Source organism: Nicotiana sylvestris, chromosome 3, assembly GCF_000393655.2.
Source record: "Nicotiana sylvestris chromosome 3, ASM39365v2, whole genome shotgun sequence".
NCBI classification, from domain to species: Eukaryota; Viridiplantae; Streptophyta; class Magnoliopsida; order Solanales; family Solanaceae; genus Nicotiana; species Nicotiana sylvestris.
The window spans coordinates 193,231,263-193,249,204 of NC_091059.1; positions in this window are offsets into that span (position 1 = coordinate 193,231,263).

A 17,942-nucleotide genomic window follows, 5' to 3' on the forward strand; every position below is an offset into this window, starting at 1 on the left:
TGGAACAGAAATGGATTTTAATACTACCAGTTGTAATTGTTGTAGTGGAGCCATGGGGTTAAGTTCTAGAAAATGTTGGAGAAAGTGACAGAACGTTGTGAAAGGGATAAACCTAGTCCCCCCTTCTCCACATGACCACTTGATTAGTTTGAGGGATTCGGACAAAAGAGGTCGTTGGGGGCTAAGGCCATTGAATTTGACACTGTGGATACTGTACAATGCATATACACCAATACTTCTAAATGCAAAAGAAATTGAATACAGAGAATTGAATTGTTCGTTGGCCCTCCCCTATATTTACTTCATTTCTAGTAAATGGTAGCACGAACTCTTAAGAATTAAACAGCTCCACAAAGTTGGCGATGATGGGCCAATTCCCATTTAAGGCATTCACTCTGACCAATTTGGTCTAAAATGCCTCAAATTCTCTAATATTGGACAGAGTACCTATCCTAATATGGCTCGAAATTGACGGGAAATCTTTTACATTTAACTCATCTAATCTAATGTGAGACGAATTATTCAAAGACAACAACAAACAAACAACCATTACGCCTCAGTTATAAGTTATAACTAACTTGGGCTTAACTTTATATATTTGTGGATCATGTTATTTATTTAATGTGAATATTCGTCCTAGATCAATTTATTATTTGAATTCACCTAAAAAAGTTCAGTTGATTTTTTATCAAATTATTACTACATTAATTCCATTTTATATGACTTACTATTTTTAGAGAATTAATTTCATCTATTTTTCGATTATGGTTAGTGGCTGAGCTAGGAACTAATATAAGGGTTTTCATAAACTTTTGCCACCACCTTAGAATCTTTCTTATGTGGTTTGGGGGGTGGTTTAACAGTTTATATATAATACTAATAAAATTAGTTTTCCCTATTTTGCAGTGTATTTCAATTGAATCACGTCGTCTCCACTTAGCTCCACCCCTAATTTTGGTGCTTTCCGTAATTTCTAATATCGAAATCTTATTAAGAAGAAAAGAAAAGAATCAACGGATCGTTGTTTTAATTTCACACCAATCAGTTTTAAAACAAAAAGACTAATATTTTGGAACTTTCTATTGCATGTTCTTTGCATCCCTAATCAATGATTAAATCAGTGTCTTAGATACTTGTAATTCCTCTTTAAGTCATCGTTAAAACTAATCAAATACTACTAGATTACAGTGGATTTAGGAATGTCAACTCATCTTTTACAAACCAAAATGATTCGGAATAGAAGGAATCTAACAAGATAAATTAAACAAGTAATTTGACTGCTGTCATGAGAATTAATATTAAACTAATTTTAGTACCAATCATGCGTATCATCTGCTGATATCAAACAATACTTAATAAATTAAACAAAGCAATACTAATTTTTATGCTAGTAATTGAGAGAGAGAGAGAGAGAATCAATGGGATTCTCATGATCAGATCTGATGGTCCTAATCAGCAGCTCTGATTGATTTCCCATGTGGGAGATGCCTATCTGGTACTGTAGACAACCACTAAATTCCTTCCACGTGTACTTGAGGCATTGAGTTCACGTGAGGACCTCAAGGATAAGAATTTTATACTACTTCTATTATAGTCCGCAGTGGCAAACGGGCCGGTCGAATATGGTTCGGGTTAAAAACGGGTAATGAAAAAACGGATTAATTATTCGACCCGACCCATATTTAATACGGATAAAAAACAGGTTAACCGGCGGATAACCGATATTATCCATGACTTCTTGCATATGATCACTTTTGAGAAAATTCTTAGTTTCTATAACTTGAGGAACCTCCAATTTGAGGTTTTACAAATGTAAAAATTAGACTCATTGGTTATCCATTGGTTACTCATTGGTTATCCATTTTCTAAATAGATAACATGGTTCTTATCCATATTTGACCTGTTTTTAAAAAGTTCAATATCCAACCCATTTTTAGTGGATAATATAGGTGGTTAACCGTTTTCTTTGAACCATTTTGCCATCCCTAGCTATAGTAGAAAGGATTTGTGGCATTTGTGGGTCCCAGTGGGCAAAGCCGAGCCGATAGATCGACCAGCCTGAAAGTGACGTCATCTAAGCCGACACGTTGACAACTCATATTAGAGAGGCATTTAATTTGGATGCTGACATTTACGTGTGGATGGCTGGACCACTTTCTTATGTGGGCCGAACCACTTATCTTAAATAGGCCCACATCTGAAATCGGCCCAAATTAGATGTTTTACCTTCATTTCAAAGTATCACCTTCTAAAATGGAGAAAATTTCCAAATTTATCTCTTAAATTCAGAACATCATATCAAAATTTGGTCCCTACTATATATAGTAGAGTTATAATAGCCCTCTCAAGTTTTAAAAGTGTCACTACTTAATATGATCCAATTAAATCAACTACTTATGATTATCCATAAACTTAATCATATAGTATAAGTTATTATAAAAATAATTACCTTAGTGCTTCTTTTTTCTGTAAAGCGAAATATCTTTTTGCTATTACTCAATTTTCGGATGGTAAAAATGCTTTCACCCATTGAGCTTTAATCTTTTCCTCGCTAGATGTTATGCCCTTGAATTTTGTATTTTGTTGTCTAAGATTCACATTACCTTTCACTTCTTCTCTTAATAGTTTACTCAAATAAAAACTACTCCCTCCGTTTCAATTTAGACGAGATAGTTTGACTCGGCAATGAGTTTAAAGAAAAAAGACTTTTGAAACTTGTGATCCTAAAAGTTTAAGGGGTAAAAGCTTTGTGGGACTATGATTTTGTGTGATTATAAAAGCTTCTCATTAAGGGTAAAATGGGTAAAATGAAGAGTTTAAAATTAAATTATTTCCAAATCTAAAAATATGTCATTTATTTTGGAATAGACTAAAAAGGAAAGTACCCATCTAATTTGAAACGGAAGGGGTATTAAAATGCAAAATATGAACAAGGTGCAGAACTAATTTTCTGATGATTACATGTAAAAGAAATTATATCGAAAAGCTTTTATCTAAACATTATGACCACAATATTTGAACTAACTAAATTAAACAAGATATTTGAACGCTTAATTAATTAGGATCCAGATATTAAGTGAATTGAATTTCATAAGATTTCGTGAAAAACTGTTCGACCTCCAGAACAAACATTGATGTTGTTGTAATATATACTTCCTCCGTTTACTTTTATTAGGCACGTTTTGACTTTTCATGCCCCTTAAAAAAAAATACAGTGTATAATTTACCATGATACCCATATTAATTGATGCATATTTTAATTAATTTGAGAAAATAATTTGAAATGAGTAATAAATATTGTAGGTATAACAGGAAAAAAATTTGTCTTTTCTTGATATACTAAAGTGACAAATAAAATTAAAAATCTGTTTTTAGTATACATGCCAAGTGAAGAAGGGAGTACTAAGATATATACTATATCTAAAACTATGACGGGAAAAGAAAGAGAAAAAGAATTGGTACATTAAATTTTGTAAACCGTTATTGTTGATGCATGCATAGCCATATTAATAACAATTTTGTCCACTTATACATTGTTTTTCTTGTTCTGGTTTAATTTATTGGAGTTGTCTTTTACTCCAACTAAAATCCAAATATCATTTGATTCTATCTCAGGGAAACTTCTGATTGCCCCACGGACAAATGACACAAGCTTTGGAGGTTTGAAGCAACTTAAATTCATGACCTGTACGTGCATTAAAGTAGGAGTTGTTAAAATAAAGCTAAGTTTTATGCATTGTTGTTTAAAAAATTAATTATGTATATATTGTTCGTGTAATTGAAAATATTACTATAATATAGTAGTTATTATATTATAAAATTATCAATGAATGTTAATCATAAAAAATTAAATATAGTTACCTTATGATTAGTGATATGATTATGTAAATATACTTTATATTGTCAATATTTTGAACTTAAACTAAAAATGAGTGATTAAACAAAAGTAGGAAACTCGTTCAACTAACATCTATAATTCCTTGTTACGTGCAGATCACATTTCTGTTTTATTGTTGCATCCAAACCGAATTCTCGCTCTTTCGCTCTGTCTTTCATTTGCAAGATACAATGTCTAGTTGGGTAGCTTTATCTTAACTACAACTTTCCATTATTTGCAAAAAAAAAAAAAAATTGTTACTAGGGTGTACATGGACTGGGTTGGTTCGGTTTTTATCAAAACCAAACCAAACCAACTATTTCGGTTTGGATTGGTTCAGTCTTGCCAGGTTTTTCATATTTTTCGGATTTCAATCTTACTTTGTTAAAAAAATTTATAAGTAAATATATGTTTAGTAAAAATTAAAAAAATTGAAAAACATATGATCTATCAACATATTCTTACGGGAGAATTTTCTTAGTAACATATGATATTTAGTTTTTTAGTCGCCTGACAATAATTTTTCGTTAATATACACTTTCAAGATTAACTAAATTTAATAATTAAACATAAAAACTAATATGATACATATATAATGATATGTTTTATTTCATTTTAAATTATCGAATACCACTTCAAATTTGAAATATAAAAATTTTAGATCTTAACTTATGAATATGGAAGAACAAAGAGATTGACACATTTTAATATAATACTACTTAATAAGATAGTGATCGTACAACCCATTATTTAAAGCTAATAAAATAAAACTTTCATATTTAACTAAATATTACATCTCATAAGAGAATCACAAATATTTCTATACATTTTTTAAAAGAAAATTCTATGAAAATTCTTAAAAGCATATATAAAAAATTATATATTTAAATGTCGGTTTGGTTCGGAATTTTTTACTCAATACTAAACCAAGTCAAACCAAACCTAATTGGATTTTTTAATCGGTATGGTTTGACTTTCCGGTTTGGTGCGGTTTTCCCGTTCGATTTGTACACCCCTATTGTTACTACGACTTAATATTAAATAAAGTGGGATAAAAAATTATGGAACACATCATTTGAATTACCTAAGTTTTAGTGAGAAGATGACATTCAGTGCGAGTGCTTAATGAAATAGTTGAGGTGCTTAACAAATTGGCTAGAGCACCATTTTGTTTTGTTTTTTTTATTTAAAAAAAAAGGGGGGGGGGGGGGGGATAGACTTCTACTACTATGTTAAAGTTATACCTAGGCTTATACGTAAGTATCAAATGGGGCATAGCTCACAATTATTACGAGCTTATTGATGTCAAATGATTATTATTTGGTTTCAACAACTTAAGAAATGAAACAAGTAAACTACAAGGTGAAGAAAAACATGAGCGTTGACAATAACAAGTAGGAAAAATAAATCAGTTTAATGAAATAGAGAAGGGGGTGGAAATTGATACAGAAAGAAGCAAATTGCTATGGCAACCCATTCACTGAGCTGTAATGATGGGGCGCATGTGGGTAGGATTCAGAGATTTAGATGCTCAAAACCTTCGATATTTTCTTCTCTTTCTAAGATAAAAAACAAAAAAAATAAAAATACTATAGAAGAAAGAATAATGGGAGTGAGAGATAACACGTATCAACAAGGGTTGTGGTGGAGTAGTAAGTACTCCTTTATCCTTAACCATAGGTCTCGGGTTCGAGCCCTGGGTATAAAATCGCCTTTGTTAGGGAGCGCTTTACCCTCCAATGTGGGACTTTCTGGCGCGAATTGAGATTTAATCGAGTTCCAATATGAGTATCGGATATCGGATGAAAAAAAAAAAAAAAAAGATAAGACGTGAAAAGACAAAGTCATAGGAACAAGTTGCTGAGCTTCTGTTATCTTCACTTAGCTTCTGAGTTCTGACTCCAAACCATTTTGTTTGCCTGCCAATATCTTTCTTTCTGGCTCCTGAACTATCCCACTACTGCCATTTCTTTACTTCTTTATCCCACGTACAAAAACATTGCAAATTTCCCAAGATTTATTAATATTCTTTCTAATTCTTTAGTCCATTATTTTAACCTATTTTATTTCGCAAAATTTTGAGCGTGGCATGAAGTTGTGATCAATAATGAATGAAGGAAATATTTTTGGTTATATTATACTTAAACTCTAATGGCTTGCGAGTCCATAATTTTTACGAATTTAAGTTCTATGCATCGAAGTTATAAACGGTATTTGCAATATCAATTCACTTATTAGATTATTTTCTTTGATAAATTCCAAGTAAAATATTATCACAAACTAAAATTCACTAATAATATAATATAGTCTTTGTATGGGTTCAAGTTTGACCAATCACGACCAACGACGAGTACGACAAATGACGGGGTCTCCTTGAGTCGATGTCCTGAGGGAGACGACCTTAAGACAAAACAAGAGACTGTACAACCCTTGTAGTAGTGTAAGCCCATAATGGGGACATTAGGAATATTCTCTGTATTTTGTCTTTTACAATTTAGAAGAGTTTCTCACTTAGTATAAAAGGAGGACAATAATCTTGTAATGGGGGCCCGAACGCTGGAGACATTATTACTCATGAATGAAAAGAAACTTTGTGACCATCTTCTCTTTATCTATTATTCCTTCTAGAGATTGTCACACCTCCTTTTTACGCACCCCCCGCGAGGGTGCAAGAGAGTTTTCCCAATTAAAGGACAATCGAAACGGGATTTGTTTATTTATTTCAGAGTCGCCACTTGGGAGATTTAGGGTGTCCCAAGTCACTAATTTTAATCCCGAATCGAGGAAATGAATGACTCCATATTACAGTCTGCGTACCAGAAATCCGGATAAGGAATTCTGTTAACCCGGGAGAAAGTGTTAGGCATTCCCGAGTTTCGTGGTTCTAGCACGGTCGCTCAACTGTTATATTCGGCTTGATTATCTGATTTTATACAAATATGTACTTATGTGCAAATTTTAACTTTTTACTGCTTTCATAATTATTATTATTAAGGAATGTGAACATCGCTTAAAACATGTCTTCGGACCGCGTCACATGAAATGCACCCACGATCCGGAACATATTTTTATTCAATGTTTTAGGATTTGGATTTGGGTCGCATGAAATGCACACCCGAGTTTAAGAAAGTAGATTATTAAACACGCCCCTAAAGAGACTATCGTGTTATTATTTTGGGAAGGCCGTGAAATTCACTAAACGGCCCTCCTAAATTCTAAGTAATTTTAAAACAAGTATTTACTGAGGACCCCGCAATTTGTATTTTTATTCGGCGAGGCTCATCTCATTCTTATTTTTTTTTTAAAAGGAATTTGCAACGTCGTGGAAATGCATCTCAGACCACGCCACAATCAATGTACCCGTGATTAGAGACACATTTCGATTTCGCTGAGACTTGGATTTGGGTCACATAAATGTGCACCCGAGCTTAAGGAGATAATATTATTAAAGGCGCGCCTAAAGCAACTAGCGCATTATTATTTTTGAGTAGGGCCGTGAAATTTGCTAGACGGCCTATCCCGGAATCTAAGTATTTAATACATCATTTTGTGAGGACTCCGCAATCTGTACATTTTTTATTTTTTGGTGAAGCTTGTCTCGTTTTTTTTTATTATTATTTGTTTATTTTCTTTCAAAAAAGAAAAAAAAGATAAGGCTAAAATAACTACATTCTTTGCTACTTTGCGAGGTCATAGGTTATAGATTGAACCTATTTGATGAAGCGAGTATTTTTCCGCGAAATTAAAATTGCTACTATAATTTCAACATTACTACCACATGTATAAATAACTATTAAGACAAACTAAATAATTAACACCTTTCATACAAACCTCTATTACGACGAATATCTGGATAACAACAATTTAAACATGAAGAAACAAAATGTCAAATAGCTACTTAAAATAACGAAACAACGGAAAAGACATTCACGGCCAAATTTCAATACCGTACGGAGTTAATTATCAAATATAGCAATTCGCAATCATCATGTATATATGTCTTGCGCAATTTCGCGTACTATCCGCATGAACTAGGATTGTATTTCTACAAACACCTATACATATAACTAAACAGCAAACATGGAGGACACATGCAAAGATAACCTACTTGAGATTAACGTCCGATGCGTTGGACCTGCGACGAAACCTCGGACAACAACCTCGATGTACCGGACCTCGACGAACCAAAGTCGACCTCGACGGACCTCACCCCGGACAGAACTTCTGGGCTACCCTTTCGAACGTTTTACGGTTAAGCTTCAGCTGGTGTGTGTATGTGTTTTGACGATGGTTATGGCGTTTGGACAGTGACGACGAGGGGGTGTCGGACTGGTTAGTTTTGGGTAGTGGTCGACGGAGTGATGGAACTAGGAGGGGACAGGGTGGTCGTTTGGTGTTGGTTGCGACAGTAGGGTCGAGAGGCGGAGAGGGAGCTGGTTGCGACGATGGAGGCAGTGCTTTGGTGGGTCGTTGATGGGTCTGTTAGTGAGGAGGGAGCAGCTGATCGGAGGTGGTCGTGGTTCGTTGCCGGGGTGCGAGGGTGGGTGATGGAGCTGGTGGTTTTGCTGGACGTGAGGAGGAGGGGGTTCGACGGGAGGTTGTTGGTTGAAGGTGGTGTTTGGACGATGCAGGCAGTCGTTTGGACGTGGGGGTGCGACTGGATGAGCTGGTGGGTTTTCGTTGAAGGTTGGTGGTTATGGCGTCGGGCAGGTGGTCGACGGTGGTTCGACGGGAGGTTGTTGGTTGAAGATGGTGGAGCTGGGAGGTTGCGGACGTAGGTGGTGGCGTTTTGGACGTGAGGGGATGGTGGTTGAAGCGTGGGGGGGGGGGGGTGGGGAGCTGGAGGTTGACGGTGGTTTGGGTGAGTCCTTTAGGTTTTTTTCTTCTTCTTCTTTTTGAAGAAGAAGATGAATAGTGTTCTGAGCCCCAAAAATTTCTCCGTCCGTTTCTCTTGCTTTGTCCGTGTATTTGATCCCTTTGGCCAAGACAAATGAGCCCCACGCGTGGTGGGGTTCGAGGCTTGTGTTCCCCACGCGTGGTGGGGTTCCCCGTGTATGGGATTCTGTCCGTGTTCCCCACGTGTGGCGGACTTGGATTATTATGGGCTAGGTCCGAAAATTAGGCCTAAAAGCGGATAGTTTGAACCCGAATATTATTCTTTTGCCCGGACCCGAGAAATAGGAACACATTGCTTAATTAGTCTTATGTAAGCAAAATAACTACCAAAAATAAGACTAGTATTTAAACAAAACTATATCTTTTTTTTAAATATTTTTTCAAGATTTAAAATAGCTACAAAATATTAATAAAACTATTTTTTTGTAATTTTCGTAAATATTAAGATAAAATATGAAGTAATATTTTTGTATTTTTCAAAGTTAAAATGACTATAAAATATTAATAAAACTATTTTTTTGTAATTTTCGTTTTTTAATAAAGACAAAATATAAAGTAATATTTTTTGTATTTTTCCAAGTTAAAATGACTATAAAATATTAATAAAACTATTTTTTGTAATTTTCGTTTTTTTTAATAAAGACAAAATATAAAGTAATATTTTTTTGTATTTTTACAAAATTAAAACGACTATAAAACATTAATAGAATTATATTTTTTTGTAATTTTCGAATTTATATAAAGTACCAAAATAAAGTACAATTTTTTTTGTATTTTTCAAGTTTATGAGAAATACATAAACTAAAATTTATATATATATTTTGTGATTTTTCTTTTTGCAACGAAATAAAGCAAAATAGTTAAAATGACTATATTAGACCCAATTACATATTTATGCTAAAAAAAATGTGAAAATCCTCGGGGAGGGTCAAAAATCACGTGCTTACAGCTGCCCCTCTTTGACTGGAAACACGAAGAGTTTTCCGACAAAGAACGACTAGACGTGTTTTTGACCCAACCATTATTTGGAGGGGACTACACTACGGAAAGGAAAGGAATGTGACCGAGCCCTGGTATCTGAGCTGCCTACATATCCTTGGTTATACAGGAATCAGGCCCCGTGTAGTTCGAAAATGAGAGAGATGGTAGAGTGTACCGAGGTGAGGAGCCGATCGAGGTGTCGTTCCGTTGAGGTTCCGGTCCGCGGTCCTGTCGTTACAACAAAAAATGAAGACTGAAAAAGACTAACTAAGCCTATCAGCTACTAGTTACAGGGATTCCTATCTGTAAGTCTTCTGAAACTTGGTCTTGAGTCTTGAATGGTGCTTCATACAGACTTCAGATTTGAACCTTGATACTGCTAGTTGTAGGTGCTAGTTCTTTGAGCGGACCACATCTGTTCTCCACTTCCGTACCTTGGGTTCTTTTCCCCTCTTGTTTTCTTGTTGTCTTTTTTGACCAGCCTTTTGTGAATGCTGGGGATTTTTATTGCTTCCTGCTGGGGATTCCTGTTGTATTCCTCTGCTTCATTGATTCTAAGTGTGCTCCTTTCTCATATGAGCGGGCTTTTGACTTCAATACTTCAATTGTATTCCCTTATTCTCTAGGTGGGTGCCTGATTTCTATTTCTTTTATCCTTGTTCTCCATGTGGCTGCCTGATTTCTTCCTTCCTTTGTCCTTATTCTCCCGGTGGACGCCTGATTTCTATTTTCTTTGTCCTTGTTCTCCAGGTGGACGCCTGATTTCTATTTTCTTTGTCCTTGTTCTCCAGGTGGACGCCTGATTTCTATTTTTCTTTGTCCTTGTTCTCCAGGTGGACGCCTGATTTCTTCCTTCCTTTGTCCTTGTTCTCCAGGTGGACGCCTGATTTCTATTTTTCTTTGTCCTTGTTCTCCAGGTGGACGCCTGATTTCTTCTTTTCTTTGTCCTTGTTTTCCAGGTGGACGCCTGATTTCTATTTTTCTTTGTCCTTGTTCTCCAGGTGGACGCCTGATTTCTATTTTTCTTTGTCCTTGTTCTCCAGGTGGACGCCTGATTTCTATTTTTCTTTGTCCTTGTTCTCCAGGTGGACGCCTGATTTCTATTTTTCTTTGTCCTTGTTCTCCAGGTGGACGCCTGATTTCTATTTTTCTTCGACATACAACAAACTCCGTTCTACAGGCGGGTCTCCTATTGGTAAGATTAAACTTAAGAAGTGCGTCTCCTATGGTGAAACTAAACCAAGGAAGTGCGTCTCCTATTGGTAATGACATGCCTGTATTTATACTTGTGGGCGACCTAGAATATGGAATGAACAGACAAAATGTATTCCCTCATTATACTGGTGGGCGACCTAGAACTGAAATGTATTCCCGCATTATACTGGTGGGCGACCTAGAACTTAAATGTATTCCCGCATTTTACTGGTGGGCGACCTAGAACTTAAATGTATTCCCGCATTTTACTGGTGGGCGACCTAGAACTTAAATGTATTCCCGCATTATACTGGTGGGCGACCTAGAACTTAAATGTATTCCCGCATTATACTGGTGGGCGACCTAGAACTTAAATGTATTCCCGCATTATACTGGTGGGCGACCTAGAACTTAAATGTATTTCCGCATTATACTGGTGGGCGACCTAGAACTTAAAAGTATTCCCGCATTTTACTGGTGGGCGACCTAGAACTTAAAAGTATTCCCGCATTTTACTGGTGGGCAACCTAGAACTTAAATGTATTCCCGCATTATACTGGTGGGCGACCTAGAACTTAAATGTATTCCCGCATTTTACTGGTGGGCGACCTAGAACTTAAATGTATTCCCGCATTTTACTGGTGGGCGACCTAGAACTTAAATGTATTCCCGCATTATACTGGTGGGCGACCTAGAACTTAAATGTATTCCCGCATTATACTGGTGGGCGACCTAGAACTTAAATGTATTCCCGCATTTTACTGGTGGGCGACCTAGAACTTAAATGTATTCCCGCATTATACTGGTGGGCGACCTAGAACTTAAAAGTATTCCCGCATTTTACTGGTGGGCGACCTAGAACTTAAAAGTATTCCCGCATTTTACTGGTGGGCGACCTAGAACTTAAATGTATTCCCGCATTTTACTGGTGGGCGACCTAGAACTTAAATGTATTCCCGCATTTTACTGGTGGGCGACCTAGAACTTAAATGTATTCCCGCATTTTACTGGTGGGCGACCTAGAACTTAAATGTATTCCCGCATTATACTGGTGGGCGACCTAGAACTTAAATGTATTCCCGCATTATACTGGTGGGCGACCTAGAACTTAAATGTATTCCCGCATTTTACTGGTGGGCGACCTAGAACTTAAATGTATTCCCGCATTATACTGGTGGGCGACCTAGAACTTAAAAGTATTCCCGCATTTTACTGGTGGGCGACCTAGAACTTAAATGTATTCCCGCATTTTACTGGTGGGCGACCTAGAACTTAAATGTATTCCCGCATTTTACTGGTGGGCGACCTAGAACTTAAATGTATTCCCGCATTTTACTGGTGGGCGACCTAGAACTTAAATGTATTCCCGCATTATACTGGTGGGCGACCTAGAACTTAAAAGTATTCCCGCATTTTACTGGTGGGCGACCTAGAACTTAAATGTATTCCCGCATTTTACTGGTGGGCGACCTAGAACTTAAATGTATTCCCGCATTTTACTGGTGGGCGACCTAGAACTTAAATGTATTCCCGTATTTTACTGGTGGGTGACCTAGAACTTAAATGTATTCCCGCATTTTACTGGTGGGCGACCTAGAACTTAAATGTATTCCCGCATTATACTGGTGGGCGACCTAGAACTTAAATGTATTCCCGCATTTTACTGGTGGGCGACCTAGAACTTAAATGTATTCCCGCATTTTACTGGTGGGCGACCTAGAACTTAAATGTATTCCCGCATTATACTAGTGGGCGACCTAGAACTTAAAAGTATTCCCGCATTTTGCTGGTGGGCAACCTAGAACTTAAATGTATTCCCGCATTTTACTGGTGGGAGACCTAGAACTTAAATGTATTCCCGCATTTTACTGGTGGGCGACCTAGAACTTAAATGTATTCCCGCATTATACTGGTGGGCGACCTAGAACTTAAAAGTATTTGAAATTGTTTCCCCGTCCTTTCGAGAAAATTTTGACAATTGGTAGAAAATTTTCTGCCCCGGTTTTTGGTGACTTCCCTGGCGTTGCCTCTCGCTGCCATCATCAATCCTTTGTTTTCCTGCAGCAGACAAAAGAATTTAATTAGTTTTAATCGTGGTGGTAGAGGGTGCCTTTTCGGCGGATGATTTTTCCTCTCTTCCCCTTTTCTTGCTCTATGTCCCCATAATTGGTTAGTGGACAAAATTGCCTGCTGGGGGTCTCTAGCCTGCTGGGGCTGGTTTTCAATTTGTTCCTTTTTCTGCTTTTCTTTAAGCACATGCTGTGGGAATCTGCTTTTACTCCTGAAACCATTCCCTTTGGAGCTTACTTCCTCCAAAACTGCGAGGCACGATTATTGCATTGCCTAGGGCCGGCTTTTAAGACTGTTTGTGTTATCCTGCATTGGATGAACTCCCCTTCGGTCTCTGGTAGTAAGCTTTGAAAAATCCTTTTCAAGACAAATTTTAGGAAGAGGAAATAAAAGATAGAAAAGGAGCAAATCTTTCTGAACCAATATTTGGTGGGAGAAGAAACTCAGAAGAACTTATCTGGAGGACATGACTGGTCCTCGTGATCATGTCGTGCACCATAGATTCCCGACCCAGTCTATTTGTATCAATCGATTTGCCTGATGGTCTAACTTGCTGGGGATGATAAATGAGTGTCCATTTCGTTGCGAATGTGGTAGCTTTTGTTGATTTGTCTTGTCGCCTCATAGTGCCCTTCGAGGGGTTTTCACTAATGAGACTCTCTCTTTTCTCTCATCTCCCGGCGCCTTATGGTGCCTGTGAAGGTTTTCACCAATAAGACTCTCTCATTTCATATCTCTCGGCGCCTTATGGTGCCTGTGAAGGTTTTCACCAATAAGACTCTCTCATTTCATATTCCTCATCTTACATCGCCTCTCGGTGCCTGTGAAGGTTTTCACCGATAAGACTCTCTCCTTTTATTTCTTTCGAGGAATCGGGGTGTTGTAGATACGACCCTCTCTTCTGGAGATTCCTTTGATCATCGATTCATTCCCAATCTTACGATCCTCTTCTTTGCTGGGGATCGGTGTATTATTCTCGGTCTTATTTGCCTGACTTGGCATCTCTTGGACATTGATCGGGAGGTCTTTTGGGCGTTGATGTTGGTTTTGATGTGGGGGTTAAAGAAAGGCTATAAAAATAAAAATAATTTGATGGGTGATGTGCTACAACTTTTGGAATCAAACCTTTGTTGGAACTTAAAACATAACCTCTGCCCTAGTTTTCTTGCTTGGGGAATTTATTTTTTACACTTATGTTGCGCTATGTGCGTTACGCACACTGTGCCTATTATGCACACTGTGTACATTATGCATCCTATATTCACTATGATGCATACTATGACTGAGCCGTGAGGCGCCTACGTATCCTATCTTCTTCTTTTTTTTTCTTTTCCTTCTTTTCATCTTCTTTCTCTTTTCTTTTTTCTTTTTTTTTTCATGTCTTTTCCATTAGTGATTCCAAAAGAGGGGTATGAAAGAATAACTTAAGGCTCAAAGGGGGAAGCAAGGGTTAAAAAGTGTTTGGATAGAATAAAGAATTGTCTCCGTCATCCCATTATCCAATAAATGCCAAATACAAACAAACGAACCAATAATTGCTATAATTAAAGAAATTACGCATAATATCTCTTGACTGCATCAGAATTGATAGCCATGTCGACACATCTCCCCTCGACATCTGTCAAACACAAAGCACCGTTGGACAATATTCTGGTCACGATATAAGGCCCTTGCCAATTTGGGGCGAATTTGCCTTTTGCCTCGACCTGATGTGGGAGGATCTTCTTCAATACATGCTGCCCTACTTCAAACTTCCTGGGGCGCACCTTCTTATTATATGTTCTTGCCATTCTCTTCTGGTACAGCTGACCATGGCACACTGCTGCCAATCTTTTCTCATTTATCAGGCTCAACTCTTCCAATCGAGCTTTGACCCATTCATCATCATTAATCCCGGCTTCAGCGACAATTTGGAGGGACGAAATTTCGACCTCCGCTGGTATTACGGCCTCAGTTCCATACACCAACAAATAAGGAGTTGTGCCTATGGAAGTTCGGACGGTAGTGCGGTAACCCAACAAAGCAAAGGGTAATCTCTCGTGCCATTGTCTGGACCCTTCCACCATTTTTCGCAGTATCTTCTTGATATTCTTATTGGCTGCTTCGACTGCTCCATTCGCCTTGGGACGATATGGGGTGGAATTGCGGTGTGTAATCTTGAATTGTTGGCATACCTCTCTCATCAAGCTGCTATTAAGATTCGCACCGTTATCCGTGATGATCACTTTTGGGATCCCAAATCTGCAGATGATATGGGAGTGAACAAAGTCCACCACTGCCTTCTTGGTTACTGATTTGAAGGTTTTAGCCTCAACCCATTTGGTGAAGTAATCAATGGTCACTAGAATGAACCTATGACCGTTGGATGCTGCCGGCTCGATGGGCCCAATGACATCCATGCCCCATGCCACAAACGGCCAGGGTGCTGACATCGTATGTAACTCTGTTGGCGGAGAATGAATCAAATCTCCATGTATCTGGCACTGATGGCATTTCCTCACAAAAGTGATACAGTCGTGTTCCATGGTGAGCCAATAACACCCTGTTCGAAGGATCTTTCTTGCCAATACATATCCGCTCATGTGTGGCCCACAAACTCCAGCATGTACCTCTGCCATAACCGTCGTTGCTTGACTGGCATCTATGCATCTCAATAATCCCAAATCCGGGGTTCTTTTGTACAATACTCCTCCGCTGAGGAAGAAACCATTCGACAAACGCCGAAGGGCTCTTTTTTGTCTCCAGAGGCATGTTCTGGATATATCCCCATTCTGAGGTATTCCTTGATATCATGAAACCAGGGTTCGCCATCTGCTTCTTCTTCTATGGCATTGCAGTAGGCGTGCTGATCACGGACCTGGATGTGTAGAGGATCAACATACATTTTGTCAGGGTGGTGCAGCATTGATGCTAAGGTGGCCAAGGCATCCGCAACCTCATTGTGAACTCTCGGGATGTGTTTGAACTTCACCGATCGAAATTGCTTGCTCAGATCATGCAAGCATTGTCGGTATGGTATGAGTTTTAGATCTCGTGTTTCCCATTCACCCTGAATTTGATGTACCAAGAGGTCCGAGTCTCCCAAGACCAAGACGTCTTGGACATCCATGTCAGCAGCCAAGCGCAGACCCAGAATGCAAGCCTCATACTCGGCCATATTGTTGGTGCAATAGAAGCGTAGTTGAGCCGTAACAGGATAATGCCGTCCTGTTTCAGAAATGAGTACTGCTCCTATTCCAACCCCTTTCGCGTTTGCAGCTCCATCGAAGAAAAGCTTCCAACCCGGTTCCTCAGGCAATTCCAACTCATTTGTATGCATTACCTCTTCGTCAGGAAAATACGTTCTTAAGGGCTCGTATTTTTCATCAACGGGATTCTCTGCCAAATGGTCTGCCAGCGCCTGGGCTTTCATGGCCGTCCTCGTTACATAGACGATATCAAACTCTGTGAGCAGAATTTGCCATTTTGCCAACCTTCCCGTGGGCATAGGTTTCTGAAAGATATACTTCAATGGGTCCAAACGGGATATGAGATAAGTAGTATACGAAGACAGGTAGTGTTTCAACTTCTGAGCTACCCAAGTTAGGGCGCAACATGTTTTCTCGAGTTGAGTGTACTTGACCTCATGTACTGTGAATTTCTTGCTAAGATAGTAGATGGCTTGCTCCTTCCTTCCTGTGTCATCATGCTGCCCCAATACACAACCAAATGAATTTTCCAAGACCGTCAGGTAAAGAATTAGGGGCTTCCCGGGCTTAGGCGGAACCAATACGGGTGGATTAGACAGATACCCTTTGATTTGGTCGAAAGCCTCCTGACACTCTGCCGTCCAACCTACCGCAGCATCCTTTCTCAGCAGCCGAAATATGGGCTCACAAGTTGCTGTGAGTTGAGCGATGAACCTGCTGATGTAATTGAGTCTACCCAGCAAACTCATTACCTCTGTTTTGTTCCTTGGCGGTGGCAAATCTCGGATGGATTCAATTTTGGATGGGTCTAACTCAATCCCCCGTCGACTGACGATGAATCCTAGCAACTTTCCTGATGGAACCCCGAATGCGCATTTGGCCGGGTTAAGCTTGATATCATACCTTCGGAGTCTTTGGAAAAATCTCCTTAGGTCTGCCACATGGTCCTCCTGACGCCAAGATTTGATGATCACATCATCGACGTACACCTCGATTTCTTTGTGTATCATGTCATGAAACACGGCAGTCATTGCTCGCATGTACGTTGCCCCGGCGTTCTTTAACCCGAACGGCATTACCCGATAGCAGTAGGTTCCCCATGGCGTAATAAACGCTGTCTTCTCAGCATCCTCCTCGTCCATTAGGATCTGATGATAACCCGCATAGCAATCCACAAAGGATCCGATCTCGCGCCCAGCGCAATTATCGATCAGGATATGAATGTTGGGTAACGGAAAATTGTCCTTGGGACTTGCTTTGTTGAGGTTGCGGTAGTCGACGCACACCCTGATTTTTCCATCCTTCTTTGGGACTGGTACCACATTGGCCAACCACTCGGGATATCGAGTGACCCGAATGACCTTCGCCTGCAACTGCTTAATCACCTCTTCTTTGATCTTTACACTCATTTCTGTTTTAAATTTTCTTAGCTTTTGCTTGACCGGAGGGTATGCCGGGTCAGTGGGCAATTTGTGAACCACTAAATTGGTGCTTAATCCTGGCATATCCTCATATGACCATGCAAAAACATCTTTGAATTCCGTGAGGGTTTCGATCAATTCTTCCCTGACATTCGGCTCAATGTGGATGCTAATTTTGGTCTCTTGGACGTTATCAGCGTCTCCTAGATTCACAGCCTCAGTGTCATTTAGGTTAGGCTTGGGTTTCTCTTCAAATTGGCACAGTTCTCGGTTTATCTCTTCGAAGGCTCCCCCTTCGTCACATTCAGATTCATC